The sequence below is a fragment of the Aethalodelphis obliquidens genome, unplaced genomic scaffold, assembly GCF_003676395.1.
Source record: "Aethalodelphis obliquidens isolate GAN/ISIS:26980383/991018 unplaced genomic scaffold, ASM367639v1 scaffold5, whole genome shotgun sequence".
Classification (NCBI taxonomy): domain Eukaryota; kingdom Metazoa; phylum Chordata; class Mammalia; order Artiodactyla; family Delphinidae; genus Aethalodelphis; species Aethalodelphis obliquidens.
Window position 1 is genome coordinate 15,589,143 of NW_020837949.1, and position 14,063 is coordinate 15,603,205.

At 40.0% G+C, this 14,063-nt stretch overlaps 1 protein-coding gene across 1 annotated transcript in view; it reads left to right on the forward strand.

The window, feature by feature from the left end:
• Positions 1–405: 405 nt before the first annotated feature.
• The window catches only part of DGKI (diacylglycerol kinase iota), a 258,213-nt gene continuing 244,555 nt past the window's right edge, over positions 406–14,063 (forward strand). Inside the window, exons 1-3 of the mRNA XM_027101799.1 lie at positions 406–474; positions 1,839–1,895; positions 9,376–9,441. The gene's annotated coding sequence lies outside the window, so the exon portion shown is untranslated. The remainder of the gene's footprint in view (positions 475–1,838; positions 1,896–9,375; positions 9,442–14,063) is intronic.

A 14,063-nucleotide genomic window follows, 5' to 3' on the forward strand; every position in this document is an offset into this window, starting at 1 on the left:
GGCTGTAGGGAAACCATGCTTGTTTTGAACCTAGACCCTACCCCTTAGCTATTAGAGTAAACGTGAAAAAAAAATAGGTTAATAATGCCTACAATGTTAGGTTATGGAACTAAGAAAATAACAGAATAAAGAGCTTGGTTCATAGTATATACTCAGCATACAGCAGCTAGTATAATTCTGTTTTAAAGAGAAAATCTTAGGCCACCCTCAGTCATGGATATGAAGTTACTTGGTAGGTCAGAGTACTGTTGCGGAAGTTTGTCCGATTATTGAATGTTTATGACGAAGTTTTAAATTGGTTTACGTTTGCCTCATTTATGTATACTCTCTTTACTACCAGGGAGCTCTTCAGAACAGACCGTTAACATTTCTTCTTGTCTTTTGAATTGTCTGTTGTAGAAATCAGCTCTCAGGAGGAAGTGTGCGGTCTGTAAGATCGTCGTCCACACCGCCTGCATCGAACAGCTAGAAAAGGTGAGACAGCGCCACCTGCTGCAATTTTTGCTACCCTGCCAGTGTTTGGACTTCAAAGACCAGGTGTCAGTTTCCATTTTCAACTTTTTGAAAACAATGCTCTTTTAAAAACCTGGAAGTCCAACATTACCAGATTAATAATGAAAGGATGGAAGGACAATGCTTAAGTTTCATTCACTGTATTGTTTGCTGAGGTATTATTTGATATCATTTTATGTTGATTCTCAGGAAAAGGAATAATAAGGTTAGAGAGAAAAGCCTCACGTGTACTCATTTTCTTCAACAATAACAAACGTTGTTATTCACCCATGGGATTTTCCACAAGATGTTTCGTATTAAAGAAAGAAAATTCCATAGCTCTTTAAAATCATTGTTTAGACATGTCTGACCTTTGTAAGTTTACGTCTTTCTAAATTGGCTGCCATGGAGAGAGCCCGGCCAGAAGCTGAGTTCCTTGCTTTGAGCAGCGTTCCCGCTTACACAGCATTAATACGTGGGAGGGGCTGGAAGTGACATTCCGGTGGTGTCTTTCCTCCAGAGGAGGTGGATTCTGCAGAGTCCATTTATCTGTCATCGGGGCAAGGGAAAGGCTCCAGTAGTGAGCTCTCTGCTGTCCTCTTCCTTCCATGCCTCCTGCCCCTTTTCCACGTGGGATTCTCTGTGCATCATCTATCTTGAGCTGCCATGTGTACATGTATTGAAATATTTTAGTCCCCGGGGATATTCATTTAGTTTTACGGACACATTATCAACTGTTGCCAAGTGATATTTTGTGGGAATGGCTAGTAATATTTTACAATAATTTTTTTTTTTGCTGTCCCAACTCCATGTACTCATTTCCTACTTCATTTCTACGCTCCTTTCACCTTATCAAGTAGCTAAAGAAGATGTAAATGTATAGGGAGACCTCTGCATCTAAAAGTAAGGGAGTGCTGAATGCTTGAAGAATAATTTTGTGTATTTTTGTGACTCATCTTCATCATATTAAAAATGTCTCAAGTTTATATTTTCCTACTTTTAAAATCTAAAACACAGCTGGATGATTTCAGCTGCCATATATTTTTCTTCTGCCTCTTTATTATCTCAGTTTCTCAAATTTATGGCGTAAGAGCATTACTGTCTAAAGATAACTTTGATTTCATCAGTGAGACTGAAGAGTCATGGACTGGAGATAACAGGATCGCTTGGGATTATCTAAGGTGATGATTTCAAAAGACTAAGAATAGTGTAAGACTATGTTCCTTATTCTTTGAGGTTTTTTTTTTTCTGTAGTCTCAATATCTGTCACTGTTGGTTTTTTCAGGTAACTCATTCTAGTCAGGTGCTTATCTCTAATATAATACACTTTTCTTTTTAAATGACAGATTAATTTCCGATGTAAACCAACATTTCGAGAAGGGGGCTCAAGATCACCGAGAGAAGTAAGTATATCAGAGCTCTAGTTCAAATACCGCCTTTTATTTCCCATTGATTCATTGGATTCATAGATATTCAGTAGGGATTTAAAAAAATGAAGTCCATCTCCCTCTATTCCACATCAGTTTCTTTTCGATACATCAACACATACAATCAATAAAATCCCCAAGTCTCTTCAGTGTGTGTCTACGGCCCTTTCTTCTTCTCACAGAATGTATTGGGGAGCTAAGGTCTTATTGAATGGAACTAGAAAGTAGCGGGAGGAGGAGGTGGTGGAATTGAAAAGATAAGAAATAGCATTTTATTGACTTTTGGTCCATTTTAATTCCTGGAAGAGGTGGCAACTAAACTGAGACCCAAAGGGATGATCTAAGTGAAGGGCGGGGGGTTAGCTAGGAAGTGAGTGGCAGCCTTTGAGACAGAACACAGGCACACAGGCACAAAGGTGAGAGGATGTATGAGGAAGGCGTGAGACCTGAGAGACAAGCAGAGCTAGACCAGGAAGGCCCTTGTTAGCAAGGCTGCAAGTGGAATGTCTCATCATCATAGTAATTAGAGGGGACATGAAACTGTTATAAGCAGAATATATTATTCTGGCTACAGTGTGGAGGGAATGCCATATAATTCAAGCAATATTGGAAGCATGGAGAAAAAAATTGAAGAGCTGTTCTCCTAATCTGGGCAAGAGATAACGGTGATCTGAACTAAGAGTAATACTGAGATGGAGAAAATTGGAGAATATGAATTTGAAGGAAACAGAATTGACAGGAGATAGTAATTGATTGGATTTTGGACACAAAGGCAGGGGAGCTCGGAATAAACAAGGGTTCTTCTCTGAGAAAGCAATTAGATGTTGGCAAATGAGTTGCTCTGAGGATGGGGTAGGGAAGTAATGAGTTCAGTTGTAGAACTCTCAAGTTTGAGGTGTCCTGAGGCCCCAGCTGGGGATGCCCAACAGAAAGCTGAGTGGGTAGATGAGCTTGGAGCTTATGAGGAAGATTGGGCGCTAGAGGTTAGACATTGGGGAATTGTCAGCATATTGAGATAGTAATTAAAGCTACGAGAATAGATGAATGAGTGGAATAGGAATAGAAGACGTCTGAGTACAGAGGTGTTAATGACAGTTAATGAAAAAAGACACTGTGAAGAAGAATGATCTCGTTGTTACTGACTAATACAAGGAGATTGGGAGAAAACATGGAGAGAGGATAGGCTGGCGGTGGAGGTTTGGAGAGAGATGAAAATATCAAGAGTTGTCCCTGTCCACTGTCCTCTCCCACTGTGCTTGTCTATTATGTCAGCAAGAGGAAAGTTATGGGTCATATGTAGGGTGAGGAAATCTAAGAAAAATGATAGGGTTGTTTTACCCTCCATGTCACCCAAGTGCACTGTAGCAATGGTCAGGAGATAACTCAGTGACAGCTCAGATGAAGGAGAAATTTTATTTAGGACCGTAGAAGCAACCACTTTGAGGTTTTGAGATGGACTGTATGAATTTCTAACCAGGGAATCCTTATGTCTACCTTTGGTTCCCTGTCCTTTAATCTCCCTTTTTCTCTCTGGATAGATAATTGTAATTGTATGTGCAATTTTCTAATGCAAGGATTTTTTTGGGTGTGTTTTCAGCAGCTGTTATTATTTCTCTTCCATGAAGCCAGACCCTTTATAAGTGTTTTCAGCACCTTCCCTTGCCTTCGTATCAAGGACTTGCTATTTCTTCCATTCCTACATTTTCACCTCCCCACCTTCCTTCTAGATTATCTCCATCATCATAAACATGCTCTGACAGCTCCCATCTTAAAAACCAAACAAACAAAAATAGTCCTTCACCACCAGCTGTGTCTTAACTGCGGCTCTGATTCTCAGCGCTGTGTTCAGTGCTAACTTCCAGAAAGTGTTAACTACGTTAATTGTTTTCAGCGTGTCCCCTCCTAGGCATTTTAACCTGTTCCGATCTGGTTTTTACTCTACCTGTTCACTGAAATTGCTTTTTTAATGTTGCCAGTATCGCCTGAATGCCAAATCCATTAGATTTTTCTGTTCTTATTCGGTCTTGCAGATGTGTTCAAACTACTCAGTATTTCATCCTCCTTGAAATGCTCTCCTGTCATGACATCTTTCCTAATGTTCCTCTTATTTCACTGGGTAGTCCTTTCATTGCTCACTCCCTGGTATTCGTTGGGCTTAGTACTGGACCATGTTCTGCCTACTGTTGTTGGGAGAGCTCATCCAATCCCTTGGCTTTACATATCATGTCTGGGCTGACAACAGCTAGCTTTCCATTTCCAGCCCACACTTGGAGTTCCATTTGATATGCCCGCTGAATGTATCACAGTCATCTCAAATATAATACATTACAAACTAAACTCTTTATTTCCATCACCATAAAAACAAGTTTTTTCAATTCTTTTGTACCTCAGAAAATAAGATGACTATTGGCCCAGCTCCTTGATCGAGAAAATGGGTGAGGAAGGGGGGTCATAATGATTACTTTTCTCAGGTACTCCCCACAGCTAGTTCATTTGCCAACCCTATCAATTTTATTCATAAACTATATTTCAAATGATCCATTTATCTCCATTTCTGTTGTCAGCACCTTAGACTAAGACACCAGGATCTCTCACTTTTTTTTTTTTTTTTTGCGGTACGCGGGCCTCTCACTGTTGTGGCCTCTCCCATTGCGGAGCACAGGCTCCGGACGCGCAGGCTCAGTGGCCATGGCTCACAGGCCCAGCCGCTCTGCGGCATGTGGGATCTTCCCAGACCAGGGCATGAACCTGTGTCCCCCGTATCGGCAGGCGGACTCTCAACCACTGCGCCACCAGGGAAGTCCTAGGATCTCTCACTTTTGACCACTACAATAGGTTCTCCAGGATTCTTTAGTTTCCCCCTTCAATCCACCATGATTTAAGAGACTCATCTTTAAAAATGAATGTTGGATTATATCATTTTCCAACTTAAAACTCTTCAGTGGTTTCCATATCGTTTAGAGGAAAACCATACCCTTGGCTTTGCATGAAAAGTCAAAAGTCCTGCAAAGGCTGGACCCAGCCTACCTCTTCCAACCCATCCAGCTACCACATGGATTTTCTTTCAGTTCTTGAGTCATGCATCCAGATATTCCTCACCTTCTGATATTTGTGTGTTTCATTGCTGTACTGGAAATCTCTTTGCATGGCTAGCTCTTTCTTATAGTTAGACCTCAGTTCAAATATCAGCCCCTCAGAGGTCTTCCTTGATGACCACCTCTAAGTAGGTTAGTAGGTTGCACATTGTTCTTTATCAAAGCACCTTGTTCTGCCCTTCAGAGCACTTTGTATGTCATAATTATTTATTACTCATTTGCTTGTTTGTTGCCATCCTCCTATAGCGTAAGCTTTGGGGGATCACTCGTGAAATTTGTCCCAACCTCATTGTACCAGGCAGGATGCAGAGGATGTGATCAATGAATATCTTTTGACTGATTGAATTTATAAAGGGGCTAATTTTTCCCCAAGTGTCTAAGAACTCTTGGTCTAAGAGGACAGTTTGGAGATGATACTTATGACAGATTATGACCCATGGAGATTCTTAATTAAGAGTCCTTAGGTAGTTTACTTAATGGAAATGAAAGAAGCAATCACTTTAGAATTAGTTTGACCTGGGTTCAAAGGACACCTCTGCTTCTTTTCCCCTAGATGGTGTCTCTAGGGCTGGGCTCTGGAACAGGGCTATTAATCACTGTCCCCTAGGCTTTGTGGGGTGCCTGATACATGGAAATGTTTTAATGAATATTGTTTGGACTCCTCTAAATTGAACCTTTCTGGCTGGACCTCAGTTTTCTTAGAGATAAGCTGCATGGATTGGGCTGTAATTGCTAAGATCCTTTCAAAAGCTCTGTGAATAATACTATGAATTAAACTGGCTGTTTCTGAAAATAATTGAACAATTGTGTTATGCATTTCTGCTAACAATACTGACCATAAACCCTGAAATAATGGATCACCGAGATTTTAACACCCATAAGTAATAGCCCTTTCCTTACCCAGTATTTGAAGATGCTATATGAATAATTCAGATTATTGATGAACAATAAAAAGATGTTATGGTGTCAGCAGCCTTGCTTTGCTACCTTAACAGCAGTGAATCAACACTCATATTTGCAATGTGAAGATCCCGAGTCTAATTTCATTTCAATAATTTAGGAGATATAAATAATAGTCAAAGGAAATAGTGTGAAAAATTTAAGTGCTTGGGAAAGAAGGATGATTCTACAGAAATGGTTTTTTTTTCCCCTAATTGATAAAGACAATGGATGATCCTTCAAAATGGTAACTACACAATTTAATTGTCAAAGAAATTCAGTTGAGAATTTCATTCAATTCAGCACACATTTTTTGGCTTTTACTTTGTTCCAGCTATGTTTAAGCAGCAATAGAAGAAATTTATATCAGGCCTAAGAAGACCTCTGAATAGATGGATACTTGACATCTCAAATCAGGGCCATAGGTTAGAGACAATTACTCAGTTTCTATAGTAGTGCTTTTGTTTGAGTTATTTTATTTGGGCCTTAATTTCCTACCTATTTCCTAGGAAGGATGGTATTAAAAATAGTTAACAACTTGCAGAGTCAAATATTTAAATAAAAATTTTAAAATGTTCTCTTTTATTCCTTAAACAAACTAAACTACATGGTATTATAAACCTGCTTACCAAACGATGTATGTTGCAGCAGAAATGATTCATTGTCAGTCGTATAATTTCTAAATAATTGTTGATTGTGGAAACTGCTGGTTTAGTCTTTTGATTAGAGCTGTCACTAGCTAAATAATTCCATGAGTCAGCCGTGATTTCTCATAGGTAATTGATCAAATTCTTCCAATGTTTCCCTCCGTAAATTCTTAAATTGAGAGTCATTAGGTGATTTATAATCTCAGTAAGCAGAGAATTTCTCTTAACATCAATGATACTGTTCATTCTCCCTCAGCTTCTGCTAAACTAACAGCAATTATAGTAAATTTTTCTATCTCTCATAATCCTGCCTGACATTTTTATGTATTCAATATTTCCACTACTGACTGTCATTGAAATCATTTATTGAAGGAGCTTGAACCTGATCTTAGAGCAGAGGAGAGGCGCTGCAACACAGTGCTGCCAGCCTGCCTGGGTCTGAATCCTTGCTCTGTCCCTGACATTTGAAGTCGCCACTCTATAACTTAGTTTTGTCATCTGTAAAATGAGGACGATAATGATAATTCAAGTCAAGCCCTCTGATAATATGCCCTACAATGATGTTAACTGTGATAGAGTACAACTAGCAGTTGACCCCAGGCCTCCCCAGCCCTTATTCTTAAACAGGCAGTGGGCTAAAAGTGCTTCTCACTTGAGTGGGTGGAAAGCTGGAGTGGTCCACTTCATCTGTGAACTAGAGAGATGGAGGGTCCAATATCATCATCCCCAGTAGAGTTTTTTCACTGACCTGAAGGTATGGATGCTGATAACTGAGCAGGTTTCTGGACTTGCAGCCATAGGCCCCCAAAATTGTTAATATTGATATTTAAGCTTGGACAAACAACTACCATCAGTGGGGCACAGCCCAGTCTTCTGAGTTTGTGGGAGAACCCCATGGCATCGCCCCAGTAACATGATTCATTTTCAGAAGAGAGCTCCAGAATCTTGGAGACCTGTTATGCCCGAAATTCACACTCTAGTTGCTTAATAATGAGGAGGTAGGAGTGGGCTCCAGTGTTGGGGGGCGGGGGGGCGGTGCATGGCATCCAGGGAGGAGCCAGGGGGATGGTAGGGGCACTAAACTGCAATTTATCAACCAATATAGAAATACTTCAACATTTTACCAACTTGGGGTTTTACTAGTTCTTATCAACTAAACAGCACCTATACTCATGAAAATTCTCATGAAAATTAAATTATTATTACATGTAAGGCATTTTAAAAAGTGCCTGACAGTGTTAGTAGTCAAGAAATGTTAACTATTATTATTAGCTTCTTTCTGAGAACAATGTAAGAATTGTGTCCTTGTTTCATTAAACTGCCACAGTGCGAAAAGCAAGATAAAAACTAGACTAATTAGCGGGACCGCTATGCTTTTTTATATCTTATTATAGTTAAAAGACCATTATTCCTCCAGGATCTTTGTTTAGTTTTAATTTAAATTGGTTTGACGTTACGAAGAGAAATAGAGGTGGCACTTTGGAATTGATGATGCTAATGCTTGTTGGAGGTATCTTTGTCACTCTGAATTTCATGCCTTGATATAACATCTTTTTTTCTCGACACTGATCTGTTTCCTGTGTCCCTCTGTACTTAGAACAATGCCTGGGTAGTAGGCATTTGGTAAGTATTTGTTGAAAAACTGAATATATGGTAAAGGGCCCGTGAGCCATGGCCACTGAGCCTGCACGTCCGGAGCCTGTGCTCCGCAACGGGAGAGGCCACAACAGTGAGAGGCCCGCGTACCGCAAAAAAAATTTAAAAAAAATAAAGGGCCTATTTTAAAGGGAAAGTATGGATTGTGGCCTGACAATACGCATGTTAATTTCAGGTAAAGTATGTTTTCTCAGAAAAGGGCAGGAGAAAAACATTAGCAAATATTTCAGGTGTATTGGCCTAAGAGAGATGAGTTGTATGGAAGTTATTAGAGTTTACCTGTACCGTTAGGCCTGAAGACCACCTTCTCTCTTGTAAAGTATCCCAACAGCTGGGGTGACGGGTGCTTCTACTTGGGAGGAAAAGGACCTTCCATGTTTCCTACAGCTCAAGCCAAGAATAGACCTTGGAAGCTGATCTCATTCAGGTTATCCAAGGACAGTTTAAATACAACCTCATTGCAGAATTTCGCGATATGCCCACATCTCTTGTCTCTGTCATCAGTTTCCTTCAGCTTTTCTCTTCCTTCACTTTCGCTAGTGAAAAACTGTCACCATGTAAGTCCCGAATCAGGAGATCTGTTTCTTTCTGAGAATTTAATTTCTTTAAGTTCTCTGACTCAAATGTTTAGTACAGTGCCTGCCTGGCATTTATAAAGCATTAAATACATATTGGTTTAAAAAATTGGAGGTCTTTGTCCTTCTCTCCTTCACCTTCTCATTTCTTTAAGGATATTTCTTTTACCTGCCTCAGTTACCCACCCTCCACCGCCCCCCCGCCCCAGCTCAAGGTCACAAATCTGCACAATGTTTTACTAGACGGAAAACAGAGTAACGGGAATTCATTATGGCCATTCGTTACCAGGAAGCCGCAGAGGGAGGGCATGATTAATGGTTTCTACAGATACGAAAGGTCACTGAGGATGGAGACTTGCCTTCATTTTCCCAAGTGGGTTCATGTTTATTGTTAAACAAATCACACATACACATATTTGTTTTTGTGCTTAGATGGGCTTAGATGGTTGTTCGCGGAAATCTTTATTCTTAAAACATTAAAAAAAAAACCTAACCTTGGAGTTTGGGAATTGAAACATGTTTATTTACTTTTGTTTTCCCACAGAATTTTGTGCGTCATCACTGGGTACACAGGCGTCGGCAGGAGGGAAAATGTAAGCAGTGTGGTAAGGTAAGGGGCCCGCACCCCACAGTCATCGCAGGAGTCTCCTCAGGCCTTGGCAAGCACCCAAGGTAGATGAGTCCAGTCACCCAGACCCAGGGCTCAGGACGTCCCTTCCTTTCCCAAAGGCCTCCGTTCTCTAGGTCCCCTTCCCTTAAGAGGTGTTTTATTTGTTCTAGAACTCACTCAAGAAGCAGTGGTCTCCATACAAGGAATTAGCACGTTTTAAGAGAGATGGATGGACTTTTACAGTGAATTTCATTGTGGATAGTTTAAAAAAAGGATACTTCCTATTTTGTTAAAACTCCCTCCTGAGGACTGCTGGCCCATCATACTTCTTTGAACACCAGCAGAAAACCAGTAGGTTGATGAGCGATACTACTCGTGTTGATATGTTATGGTTGAGCAGAACTGGGTAGAAGGACAACATGGAAGCAAGAAATGTGTTGCTCTCTTGGGATATTATCCAATTCCTGGAAAGAGATGCCCTTCTCATATGTGGTGACTTATGTCTACTCTCTAAGTATGACTGGCTACAGGCCCCTCAGGGTGCAGGGCCACTTGGAAGAGTGAGGTGGGGATCTGACAGCTTCATGCTCTGTAGATTCCATGTTATTGACCCTAACAGAGTTGGATTATGGCTTTTTCAATGTACAAAGATCTACTTTAGGAATGAAAGGATCCTCAGAGAAAGTTAAACTGGTGGTGAATCCTACTACAAAGATTTTTTTTAAAAAATTTACATAGACGTAAGCTGGTCTCAATAAAGCAAAGTTTTGATTTGGTAGAGAGCAAGATAATTTGGGAGAGTATATTCCTCATCAATTCATTTCTAATTTGTTTATTTATTCATATGACTCTTTGGGGTCAAGCACTGGGGTGAGCTGACCAGTATGGCATTTTTTGACAATAGAGGAAGGCAAGGAAGTTTTGGCTGCCTGAGTAGCGTTGAGGGCGAGCGAGACATGGAAAAAGTTTGATTAATGTTGCTGTTTTCCCAGTGCCTGAAAGGGAAATATGCTGTAGCCATTGGTTACCAAGCTCTTCTTTGGAAGGTGGCACACTTTAGTCTCAAGGGTATGGGCCTCCATTATAACTGGTATTATCTCCTCCAGTTCAACACAGTGACCCTCAGCTGGTTCCTTTCTAGCCTGGAAAGAGGACAGGCAAAATAGGTTAAAAGGGGGAGGAGGTAAAAAGAAGAGGAGGAGGGAGGGAGAGAGGAGGAGTTGAAAGTTGCTTACCAGCCATTTTACACGGCTGGGAAAAAGGAGGTCAGCCCTCTACCCTCACATGACCTTCCTTCACTGGCTCCGTCTACTCTTTCCCTGTCTGCTGTTGCCCTAGGACTTACGGATTTTCTCTTACTTAGTGGATTGTAGACTGTCTGCAACTTTCCCATAAGAATGTGTGCATGTGTATGCGTAAGAGAGAAGAAACAGGTGGGCGTGGCCAATTTTGAGGTCAGAGATGTGGACAGTAGGAAGGATCTGGATGAACAGGTTCTTCACTTTGGAGAAAATATCTTCACTGGACAGCCTAGTAGCTGGCACCACCTCAGCAACTTTCAAGCCATAATAGATTTGGAGGAATTTTATTAAAAGAAAATCAATAAGCATTATATATCTTGTGACAAGTATTCCCCAGCGTCGTATTTCACTCCCTTTTCTGGCTTGTCTTCTGTTGGCGTGGTCAACCAAAGGGGAAAAACTGGACACCCTGCACTCTGAGTTGCTGTGACCATGTCTCTCTTCCTGCCCAGTGTCCCCAGGCAGGCATCTCAGAGCACTCACAGCTCGCTGCTCATCACGGCTCTCCGCAGGGAAATCTGTGAGCCCAGCTCTTCACGTAAAGTTCCCATAATGTTGAATTGTTATATTCATGTCCTGTGTTTGTAATCCAGCTGCTTACGGATTCTCAGAGACTCAAGCAATTGTGGCATATGAAGGTCTTAAACCTGTGTCTCCTTGCTGGATAATAAATAACCCTTCTTTGGAGCCTGGCTTCTCCCCTGGATTAGAGGAAGACTAGTGAGTGACTCTCTTTCCATTTGCAGATTAAGGGATTGAAGATTCATTTCAGACTTTGGTGCTATGCATAGTTTTCATCAGTACAGTTGGTTGTACATTCTTACATATCCAGAGATTTCTAAACCATTCCACACACACACACACACACACACACACACAGACTTCTATACACATTATTCCATAATTTATCCATTGGGATGGGGTAAAAAATACTTTACTTAGCAAAAAAAAATGTTTAAACCAGTGGTTTGAAAACTTTTGGGGTTATTAGTGAGTGTTTGTGGTTAAGAGTATTTGTGGTTTCATTTTCTACTTTTTAGAATCAACAGTAAATATTTGAGACTAATTAGAGACTGATTTTCTCTCAAGCCTTGAATATGCGTTTGGCTGAGTGTGTGTGTCATATAATGAATATCAGATGAGACGGCTCGTGATTCAATCGCTCAGTTGCTTTAACATTCACTGACTACCAGGCTGCCATGTTTATGACCATCATGTAGTTTTACATTGTTTTCGTTCATAGTCCTACATTATGAAAGAGTTAAGGTTCAGGCAGAAGAGAGCTGTCACACTCAAATTATGTAATTTGATAAGTGTTTAATAAAGAGAATATTTAAAATGTGTGAGCAGAAAAGAAACTACAAGGGATAGTGAAAAACTCGAGGCTAGTAACAGCAGGGATCTGTGGTCAAGCCAAGTCTAAAAGGGTCATGAGACTAAGTCATGAGACTTAGCCAGCCTGAGGTGATCTACCAGCTGGGGGAATAAATATCCCAACTTCACTCACCTTCAGTCTCCAGTGGCCAAACCCAATAGAAACCAGAGCACAAGGGACATTGTTGAGGCAATCCATAAAAGTTAACTTTTTACAACAGGACACAGGGTAGAGAAAGATGGAGAGTGGATCCAGAGGGACAATGGGATTGATCCAGCCCATATTTAGTGTAAATCTATACTTGGCCAATGGTTAAAAGCAAGCTACATGCTTATTCTGCAAACATACCTCTTTACTGATCTTCACCACATCTACACATTGCATTCATTCAATCAAGATTTATTCAACACTGAGTTATCCCTAGTAGTACTTAAAAAAAATCAATATGCAAAGAAAAAAGATAGTCATGATTATAGCTAATTTGACCTTTTATTTTTAAAGGAACCATCCAAACCCAGCAGTATGGCAGTTGTGGAAATACGCTTGTCAATTACAACTTGAAATTTTATCTTTCATTTCTTCATTTGGAAACATATGTAAAGTTATAAAATAAACGAGCTAATTTTTTAAAACTTAAAAATTTAAAATTTCAAACATCAAATCATGAAAGCAGTTTTTAACACAAGAATACATAGTTTAACTTTGGTCTACATTTCTGATGTCTTCCAGTTTCCTAACCAAACATGTCACATAATTATGAATTATTCATCTATAAATTATATGTACTTTCATATATAATTAAAGTAAATTAAATTTTAGGTAGCACTAATTAAAGGGAAAAATGTCAGAACTACTCTTTATTGTAATGAATATTGTTAAAAATGAATTTAAAATGAACTTGTGCAATAATTGAAATATACCCGTCTAAAGGAAGTATCCTTAATGGCATTTTTGTATTGCAAAAATGACACAAATGATTTAAGATATTCCATGGGGGTGTGGTTGAGATATGGATGAATAGTGAAAGGGATTAGAGAGTCTAAAAATAATGGAAAGTACTGACCTGGAGCTTTGGGGGATGTTCCCTTCAGTAAAGAAGCACCATTCTTTACTGGTTTAAAAATGTGTGAGCCCTGGAGGTCAGCTCTCAAGAGGCCCTGCAGAGTTAGGAACAAGGAAAGGAAGTCCAAGGGTGAGAATCCATTCACTAGTTAGGCAGGTTTGGTTATTTGCCTGTCTGTATGTTTGTCCAGATGCCATTAGCCTCAGGAGGATTGTTGAGAATGTAAAGTAAGTAATACAACAAGTCCAAAGAAATCTAGCCTCTCCATGGAGCCTGTGCCCACATAGCTGCTGGAAGCCTGGCTTTTCTTTCTGTCCTTGGCTGAGTATCAAGGAAGGAGATAAGTGCCACTACCATTCTATTCCCTGCTTCTATGCATTTGACTCTGTTAGATTCCTCATATAAGTGGTATCATACATGATGTAGTATTTGTCTTCCTGTGTCTGACTTATTTTACTGAGCATAATGTCTTCCCGATTCACCTGGGGAAGGGGAAATGGAGAGATACAAAGGGTACAAAGTTTCCATTATGCAAGATGGATGAGTCTTTGAGATCTACAGCATAGTGCTTGTAGTTAACAATACTATATTGAATACTTGAAATTTTTCTAAGAGGGTAGATATTATATTAAGTGTTCTTATCACAAAAGATAATAGTAACCAAGGAGGGCAGGAGGAAACTTTTGAAGGTGATGGATATGTTTACGGCATAGATTGTGATGATGGTTTCACAGGTGTATACTTGTTTCCAAACTCATCAAGTTGTACACATTAAATATGTACAGCTTTTTTGTATGTCATTCATACTTCAAAGTGGTTTGTAAAAAGGGCAGATAGAGGCTGAGGGCTCGGAAGCAGAGTGTTCCTTGCTGTGTTCTCCAGG